The sequence below is a fragment of the Rhinopithecus roxellana genome, chromosome 13, assembly GCF_007565055.1.
Source record: "Rhinopithecus roxellana isolate Shanxi Qingling chromosome 13, ASM756505v1, whole genome shotgun sequence".
Lineage (NCBI taxonomy): Eukaryota > Metazoa > Chordata > Mammalia > Primates > Cercopithecidae > Rhinopithecus > Rhinopithecus roxellana.
This window is the reverse complement of record NC_044561.1, coordinates 56,888,859-56,898,674: the sequence shown is the minus strand read 5'-3', so window position 1 is coordinate 56,898,674 and position 9,816 is coordinate 56,888,859. Positions and strand designations below refer to the sequence as shown.

The 9,816-nt window shown below is 40.5% G+C and overlaps 1 non-coding gene and 2 pseudogenes across 1 annotated transcript; 1 reads left to right on the top strand and 2 right to left on the bottom strand.

Annotated features, from left to right (window-relative positions):
- Window positions 1–350: 350 nt before the first annotated feature.
- On the bottom strand, window positions 351–455 carry LOC115893024. The gene has a single exon (XR_004052983.1). It is a non-coding gene; the product is annotated as a U6 spliceosomal RNA (small nuclear RNA).
- Window positions 456–5,836: 5,381 nt separating this feature from the next.
- LOC104673774 lies at window positions 5,837–7,071 on the bottom strand (annotated as a pseudogene).
- A 1,507-nt stretch (window positions 7,072–8,578) lies between these two features.
- Window positions 8,579–9,490, top strand: LOC104673773 (annotated as a pseudogene).
- The last annotated feature ends 326 nt before the right edge of the window (window positions 9,491–9,816 follow it).

Sequence of the window (9,816 nt, the reverse complement as noted above, 5' to 3'; positions counted from 1 at the left end):
CTGACTCGGTGACAACAATACCATGACATTACCTCTCTTCCTTTATGGTTATTTGGTTGTCACCTAGATGTGCTGATTTGTTCTATGTCTCTTTCTGCCAGACTCTAGGAGTTTGAGTGTTAAAATTCTTATGACTTCATGCCAGTGCTCTTTTGTTTAGTGATACGTTTTTCTTGATTGAATTATGTTTTTATTACTTGAGGATTGTTTAAACCTATAATATCACTGACTCCTCAGCTGATTTTATCTTAGCCTACAGAGAAATTTCTCTGGTAAAGTGCCTGGGGGAATCAGTCTCAGAACTACTAATACTTAATACAATTTTAAGTTATTAATACCTCAATACTATTTTTTACAAAGGAAATGTCACAAATTTACATGTCATCTTTGGACAGGGGCCATGTTAATCGTACATGTGTTTTTCCAATTTTGGCACGTGTGCAAGCGAAGTGAGCATTTTAATACTGCTTTAAGGATTGGTGTCTCTACACTATAGTACATGTTATGGCAAGTTTAATTCTGTTTTATCCATTCAGGAAATCATCTTTTGGATTTCCAGACAACTTCGGTGGTTAACCAGGGTTCCCACTTTTGAGAAGCTTTAAAAAACAACTTTTCTTCCCCTAGGTCCTTGAGGCTCTAAATGTACAGCTCAGATTTTGATATATCTCCTATTTCTAAGGAATATGTAAGTCATTCCCTAGCCTCTGGCTGGTTTCACAACACAGAAATGTCACTCTCAATGACCTGGGAACTACCCCATTGAAAGACAATCATCTAGAAAGATAGCACCTCTATCTTCCAGTCTCTAGGAGAGGCTAGAAATGTAACTTTCCTAAGTCTCAATTATTAAACACTTCTGGCCTTATCACATTGACCAACCTCTCTCCTAACATCATGCAGTAGATTTTACTAGTTCATGCAAAACTCTCCTGCTTTTTGTTTCAACAGAATTGAATTCAGTCTTTCTCCTCTGCTGCAATAGTTTCGACCTCTTTTGAAATAGTCTTAAGTAACATTTTCTTCACCTCTTTAACAATATCTCTTGCAATTTTTCTTTGACATTCAATCAATGATTAATTAGTTCTGGAGATTTTTTAAAAATCTACTTTCATTAAATATTAAAATGGAATAAGGAAATTATTGTTTTAAGATCCTTGAAATTGCATTTAATAAATGAATAGCTGGCCCCACACCTGACATATTTCACCCCTACTTTATTCTCTACTCTAATGAACCAAAAAAAGAAAAATTTAAAAGCAAATCAGTGGTCTTTGTAAAAACACCTCAAAGAGGTTCTGATTACTACTAAGGTAGTACTTAAACACAAATGTCTGGAAAATAAGACAATAAATATTTTTAAGGTATTTCTGCTGTCTTTTGTTCTCTTCAATCTACTCAGAATGGTTCAACTGAAAGTATCCTGACTGAGGAATAAATAGTTCTAATTTATTGCTCAATTTGACATTCAAGGCTGGGCAGTGATTCCCAAACCTGGCTTCCCATCGGTATCATCTGGGAAAGCTGCTGCAACATATTCCTGGGGCCCTTTCAGACCTAATGAAGTGTTCCCTCCGCCTCCAACCTCCCCTGGGGAATGATGAGTTTGTCTTGCAGCCTAACACTTGGGATGGCTAAAAGGACAATGTTAGAAAGGAAGATACTGTGTTTCCACAGGTCCTAGCTCACAAACCGAGATCCAGTAAAAAAACATACACTGTTGAATTGGCATTAAATAATCAGTAAGTAGGGTGATAGGGAAACAATTCTAGTACCAGCCAACCAACCAAGTACAGCAGACCCTGCTGCCCCAGTCCATGGATGTCAGCACCTTTCCCCACCCCACAGAGCCTTGGCAAGCAAACAGTGGTGGAGCATGAAGGCTGCAACTCAAAAAGTAAATCTTTCCACACCATTTCTCTCCATCTCTGCTTCTCAATTTTCCGCACTCTGATTCCACCTTTTCTCTTACTCAGCCCTTTGCCATTCCCATTCTTATTCCTTTCTCTTTCCTCTTCTCACTTCATTTCTTTTCCTTCTTTTTTGATTCAATTACATCACTCTTTTCTTCTCTATTTTCTCTTCTTGAAAAACTTCCTTACAAAAATAAACATATTCATACTGGAGATATATGTCAGAAAATATTCAGCCTGAGTAAACTGAATGTCCTGCACAGAAACAACAGAGCAAAGCAGAACTTGAACAGTAACACTGGTGTGGCATAATGTAAGCCGTGCGGAATGCTTCCAAATACATTATCTCTCCTGAGTCTCATCTTGTGAGGTTCGAATGGTATACTGATTGTACTTAAAAATCTAAGGCACAGAGAAAGTTAAATAACATGAAGTTATTAACTAAGAAGAGAATCCAGACCTAGTTCACAATCTGGTCTTCTTTTCACCATACCAATAACATCTGACTGTAGGCAAGATGAGAGAGCAATGAGTAAGCACCAATATTATTTCAGGGCTTTCTAACCCTTGTATATTATGAACTACTCTTCGTAAGAAAAAAGTATGCATTTTTTTTAAAGTGTAAATTACAATATGTATTTTTAAAGGTTCCCTAAGTTCTTTTCTACTTCATACAAATGAAGATTGACTGCATATTAAAGGCATCCCACTTTGGTAATAGTGTAGCCCAGAGATAGTTCTGGGGTCAGCATTAATACATAGACTCAAAGAATAAACATTGTGATTGATATGAACTGCATAGTTATACTATGTTTTATGAAAGACCATTTATATGACCATTCTCCAAGTGGCCCATCTATAACTTAACTTCTCATTAACTCTGAGAGCTGAATTTCTTTAGAATTAAAAAGAAGAGTTACCTTGTCTAAAGATAAAATTCAAAAAATTCATTTAAAAATTATCATAGATATTTTGTGATACCTTTGATTTTAGGTGGAAATGGTCCCTAACACAGAGCTTTCATTGTAATTCAGTGTATGGCAAAATGATCAATTAGGCTAAATAAACCAAATGAAGAACCTTCCAAATGATCCACAGTGTAGAGTGTATGAGAGTGTAAATAAGCTACAACACGAGTGAGACCATGGCATACAGTCCAGTTGGATTAAACTGTGACCGTGCTCTACACAATCCCAATCCATTAGAGCCCATTGGGCTGAGATTCTCTGTTCACTGAGAAAATTAAATATTAAGGAACTTACTAATATAAATTTATATCTTGTCAACAATCCCAAATGCTTCCTCCAATGTAATATTTCAAGATCACATTTATAATCCACCAACTGTGCCAAGAATTGGGCAGGCTGTCTTCAACTTTCTAGTTGGTAAAATAATTTCCAGTGATTCCCAAAGTAGCTAACCTCAAAGTCATCTGAGGTGCTTGTTAAAAACAAAAACAAAAACAAAAAACATCATGCGACTTATATTCGGTACCCTGATTCTATTAAACCAGCTAGAAAATGGTATATTTGAGATAATTAGGGAAATTTGCTTAAGGACTGTATGTGAGATGAAGCTGAAGGCCTGCTGCTGCTTTTGCTAGGTGTGACATCACGGTACCCACCCAAAATGTTCACAGCAGTGAAATAATACGATGCTTTGGATTTGCTTTCAGATATTTCAGCAAAGAAAAAAGGGACTGATGAAGCAAACATGGTAAGATCATGATAAGTGTCAGATCTGGATATTGAGTGCCAATGCACTATTCTAGTTTTCTATAATTTTTTTTTCTTCTGCGACGGAGTTTTGTTTTTGTTGCCAAGGCTCGAGTGCAATGGCGCGATATTGGCTCACTGTAACCTCTACCTCCCGGGTTTAAGCAATTCTCTGGCCTCTTTAGTAGAGATGGGGTTTCTCCACATTGGTCAATCTGGTCTCGAACTCCCGACCTCAGGTGATCCACCCGCCTCAGCCTCCCAAAGTGCTGGGATTACAGGCATGAGCCACCGCACTCATCCCAGTTTTGTATAATTTTTATATCTCTTCTTTAAAAATTGTTTGCAGACTTCATCCTAGACACAGTATACCAGAGTCGCCAAAGGGCTAAGCTCAGGAATCTATTCTTAACATTCCAAGAGTCTTACATAGTCAGGCAGGCAATGATCATACTTCGGGACCATTAGAAATGATCTAATACATACCCTTCCAACTTAAAATTTTTTAGTATTCTCTTTTTCTGCTCAGTAAGCTCAGTTTCAACACAGTTCACAGTTTCTCATATCCACCATGGCATTCTGCCAAGGAACTACAACTCGTGTTCCCTAAGCCCATCTGTTCTAAGAATGCTGGGCCCGTTATCAACTTCTAATATATGTTGCTTAAACTTTCCTCTCTCAAAGTGTCCCTGACTGAACTGCAGAAGACAGAACAACTGTACTAATCATGCCTCTGCATAATCCCATGTCCCCACGGAGGCCATTGTGTCTTCACAAAGCTAACTGCCATGATTTTCACAGGTGAGATTTTTTCTTCATGATTTTCCATTTTCTACCTCAGCATTAAAATATCAGGGGAAAAAAGAAGATAACCATTTAGCAGCTGGTAAAATAATATATGTGCCCCAGCAGAGTATATGTTAAGTGTTCAGTATCTATAGTTATAATAGATAATTATAAATTAAATAGCTGTTAAAATAGTTCTGTTAGATAAGTAATATTTTTCTCATCTTCAAGACTTAAAAAATTACCTGTTTTAAGTGATATTCAAAAAAGGAAGATACTCACTCACATCATCCCAATTAACACCAGATTTTCTATGGCTGGATGTAACAATCTTAATCTAAATCATTCACCAAAGTTGTTTAGCTTACGTAAAGTAAAGCTGTAGACATTTGCTTCTTTGAAAGTATCTTGCAAAGCCATCATGAGCTGGAAGAGAAGTTTAAATGCACCACATTTTTCTATACCATTGTAACTAAAATTAGTACTCACAGGACGTGTCTAGCTTCTGCATTTGGTCCATCACATTTTCTACCATCATATGAGTGTACTCTTAAGGTTCTCACTTTATCATCAGCATAACATATTTTCTTCCAGAATGCCCAGTAAAGCTGAAATTTTTAATTTAAAGTGATAAAAAAAATTTTCCCATATATCTACTGAACAATCTTAGATCTGAGTTTTGACAAGACAGTTTAATGCATACAAAATGAAAACACTGAATTTCTCTCTCTTTCTCTCTCTCTCTCTCTCACTCACACACACACACAAATGCACAGATTAAAACACCAAAGTTTTCACTCTATTTCCTCTTTCTTATACAGCTCAATTTTTAACATGCAGCTTACTTATAATCTAAAAACAATTTTAAACATGAATGTCATAAAAATATTTTAAAACAGAGATGAAATGTATAAAAACACGCATAGATTGTCAATGATTACATTGGTTACATCACATTTCTTTAGAAACATAACAGTTTCTGCTCCTGTAAACAAACTGTTTTTCCCATAGATTTAAATTGAAGTAGAGCTGAAATAAAATTATTGCCCTACTCACAGTCTGAGTGTTTGCACTGTGTTTGAGGTACATTTTCTCCATCTTCACAGCCCCACTACTCTTACTTGAGAGTATGAGTAAACAGAAGTTTGCAGGCTAAAATCATTCAATAATATTTTCATCAATACTGGAATGATAGTAAGTAACATTACAAAACATCAGAGACCAAAAATGCTTCTTTGTTGGAGACCAAGATTTTAAGTTATTCTTCATTACCTGAAAATACTGCTCATTCAGCCTATTTAGGAAAAAAAAATTCTGGAGATGAATATTTCTTTCCTTAATGCTTCACCCAAGATGATTCCTTCACACTTATAATCTGATGCTTTGCTGTTTTCATCCATTTGATATAGCAGGCACCAAGAATCAACTTTCCTTTGGTGATCTGGCATAACGATCTCTTACGCTTTTTGCTAGTTGTTTGATAAACATTTTGTAAATTTTCCCAGGGCATGTATGCACTGTTATTTGTAGTTCCAGTTCTAAAGGTTTTATTAAGGAATGAACGTTGTCATCTTAAAAGAACAACTTCTCAGTGCTTCATAAACAGCTCTAAATGCTGGTGGCTTATCATCATGGCAAACACCCCCGTTCCCATGAAGAATAAAGATTCTTGCTTCTGCTTCTTGGCAACTGCTTCCATATAGAGTATGATCTGAATGACACTTCCATTGACACAGAAAAACAAAAAGGCTTTCTGGAGGATGAAAAAACGTAAGATTTAACAGATCTTGATTGCCCGTGTCATGTTTAGTTTGTATTTTTTAAGCCATGTCATAAGTGTATCTCCCCATTGTAGTCTCACGGTTGTCATATCATTCTTGAAACACTTTCTTCTCATTCAAGTCATGTTTGTCAACGTAACTCCAGAGTTTACTCCAGCTTTTGCACAGTATAGATGCCTAGCAAAGAGACTATACCGTCCTATTCTAGGTTCCTCATGTTCTGGTGCCATCGCAGCAACTTTTGTGGAATTAAATTTCTTTAACAAAAACCAAATACCATCAATGGGTGGTAAAAAAAAAAAAAAAAAAAAAAAAGGCTATCAGTGTTGGCATATAATAGGGAGTCAAGTTCTTTCAGGGTTAAAGGCAAGAACAATCTCTGCGAAGCACATGGTTTAGTTTTTCCATTCTGCTGCATTCTCACTTGGAAAGGTTATGGGGTATATTGTATAATTAAATGTTTGTAGAAAGGACCCCCGTCACATCTTCCTTTAAAGCTATGACGTAGCTGATCTTCAGCAAAAATCTGGAATGGAAGAGATTTGATGCTGAAAATGACAGCTGACTTCAACATGGTCACAGTTTCTTCCAGTCTTTCACCACAGGCAACTACAGCTAGATGCATTTTCTCAACAGGCTGTATTTTCAGTCTACACCTGTCCCACCCGCCAGAACGCGCCACGGGGTCCACGCTGCCCGCGCCGCTCACGGCACCGTCTCCTCAGCTCGCGAGCAGGAAGCCACCGCAGCCTGCGGCTTCCCGCCACCGCCGCCCACTCCTTCCTCCAGGGACAAGGCGAGCTGGGTGAAGGCATAAAGGAGGGAGCAGAAGCTGCAGGCCAGACACAGCGCCACCACTTGTGGGTAGCGCCACATGGCCCCAGCCGCATTCAGTCTGTCCGGTCGCGCCCGCCGGGGCGAACTGGAGCAGAGGGAGCCTACTTCTGGAAATTTACTCATTTTTTTTCTCCATGGATTCAGGAGCAGTGTTTAAAAGAAAAAAATTTCATCAATCAGTCATTTGTATATATTTGAATATAAAGATAAAACACTGCGAACTGGGTAGAAAGTAATTCAATTTTACAGAACACAGCCGTTTTTCAGGCTCTTACTTTTATTAAACATAAAAGAGCCATATATATTTCTGTGGAGTTCTCCTTTTATTTAAGAATTCATTATCAGCAAAATAGTTTAACGAGACTGTTCTGTAAGACGCAGTGGTTGCATTCAAAAATTAGAATAGGAACAATGATTTGTAAAAATTTAACATTTTATTTTATTTTTGAGATGGAATCTCACTCTGTCGTCCAGGCTGGAGTGCAGTGGTGCAATCTCGGCTCACTGCAACCTCTGCCTCCAGGGTTCAAGTCATTCTCCTTCCTCAGTCTCCTGAGTAGCTGGGATTACAGATTTGTGCCACCATGCCTGGCTAATTTTCATATTTTTAGTAGAGAAGGGGTTTCACCATGTTGGCCAGGCTGGTCACGAACTGCCAACCTCAGGTGATCCACCTGCCTTCTGCCTTCCAAAGTGCTGGGAGTACAGGCGTGAGCCATCACACCCGGCCAGAATTCAACATTTTAAACTACCACTTATTAATTTCACTCTGTGATTTGACACATCTTTTGTGGTGGCCATAAAATTATAAAATAGATACAGAATAATCTCTTCAAAAAAGTAGAAAAGTTCTTTCTTTTCTATTCCTTTTTTTTTTTTTTTTTTTTTTTTTTTGAGACAGACTCCCTGTCTGTCGCCCAGGCTAGAGTGCAGCAGGGCGATCTCGGCTCACTGCAACCTCTGCCTCCCAAGGTTTAAGAAATTCTCTGCCTCAGTCTCCCGAATAGCTGGGATTACAGGCGCGTGCCAACATGCCCAGCTAAGTTTTTTTCTATTTTTAGTAGGGACAAGGTTTCGACATCTTGGCCAGTCTGGTCTTGAACTCCTGACCTCGTGATACACAACCCTTGGGTTCCCAAAATCCCAAAATCATGCCTGGGATTACAGGCATGAGCCACTGCACCCAGCCGGAAGTTCTTTCTTCTTAAAAGGATTATAATAATAATTCGCACTGGCATGACACTTTAACTAATATAGATTGACTCTTTTGGATTCAAATAACCCATTTGTACCTCTAAATTAATTTTGGTCAGTATGTGTATATGCGTGTGCATCTGTGTGGATGTAAATGGCAGTAAAGGGTAAAAGGGAAGGTAAAAAAAAGGGAGATGTCTAACATTTTTAACACATTTTTAAAATACTCATAACATATGTACACATATGTACTAAAAACAATGGTATGGTGAAAACAAAATATTGCAAACTAGCAAAAAGACTTAGCGCCCCCGTCTGATCCTGTCCCATCCGGCTGCCGCGCCCTCCAGTCATGAGCTCCACGCAGCTCAGCAAGGGCCCCTCCTACAGGCTCATGCGGAGGTCAAGAACTGGCTCCCGTCCAAATATGACGCCCAGAAGAAGGCAGAGCTCCGCAGCTGGATGGAGGGACTCACCAGCTGCTTCATCGGCGCGACTTCCAGAAAGGCCTGAAGGATGGGATTATCTTACCCACACTAATGAACAAGCTGCAGCAGGGCTCAGTCCCCAAGATCAGCCGCTCAGTGCAGAACTGGCACCGGCTAGAAAACTTCTCCAACTTCACCAAGGCCATGGTCAGCTACAGCATGAACCCTGTGGACCTATTTGAGGCCAACGACCTGTTTGAGTGTGGGAACGTGAGGCAGGTGCAGATGTCTCTTCTCGCCCTGGCAGGGAAGGTCAAGACTAAGGGGCTACAGAGCAGGGAGGACATCGGTGACAAGTACTCGGAGAAGCAGGAGTGGAACTTCCAATACGCCATTATGAAGGCGGGACATTGCGTCATCGAGCTGCAGAAGGGCACCAACAAATGCTCCAGCCAGACAGACATGACCGCATATGGCGCGAGGAGGCATCTCTACGACCCCGAGAACCACATCCTGCCCCCATGGACCACTCGACCATCAGCCTCCAGATGGGCACAAACAAGTGGTCAGCCAGGTGGGCATCATGGCTCTCGGGACCGGCGGCAAATCTGTGACACCAAGCTGGGAATCAACAAGTGTGGTAACTCCATGTCACTGCAGACGGGCTACACGCAGGGCGCCAACCAGAGAGGCCAGGTCTTCAGTCTGGGCTGGCAGAACTATGACCCCAAGTACTGTCCACAAGGCTCAGTGGCCCACGGGGCTCCCTCGGGCGCCAGCGACTGCCTGGGCCCAGGGGAGGCCCCTGAATATCCCAGGAGGAGGCCGGCTACTGAGGCTCCCAGCACGCTCTCTCCGCACATGGTCTTCTGTCTGGGTGTTTGGATCTTTCTGTTTTCTTTTCTTTTAACCTGTTCACTGCTGCCAATCAACCGAGGGTCTGTGAGTGGCAGCGAGGGATCAGGCAGCAGGGCTTTTTCTCCCTCTTACTTAGGTTCCTTCTCAGAACTGAGCCACTGGGCTGTGGGAGAAGAGGTCAAGGCCATATCCGGATGCTTGTAGGGTGAGGGCCCCAGCTGGCACCTCCAGGCTGTGGGCCAAGCTGTGCTGGGGAGAGGAGACCTGGGTAAGGAGGGAACCGGTCCCTCAAGGTTTCTGGTTG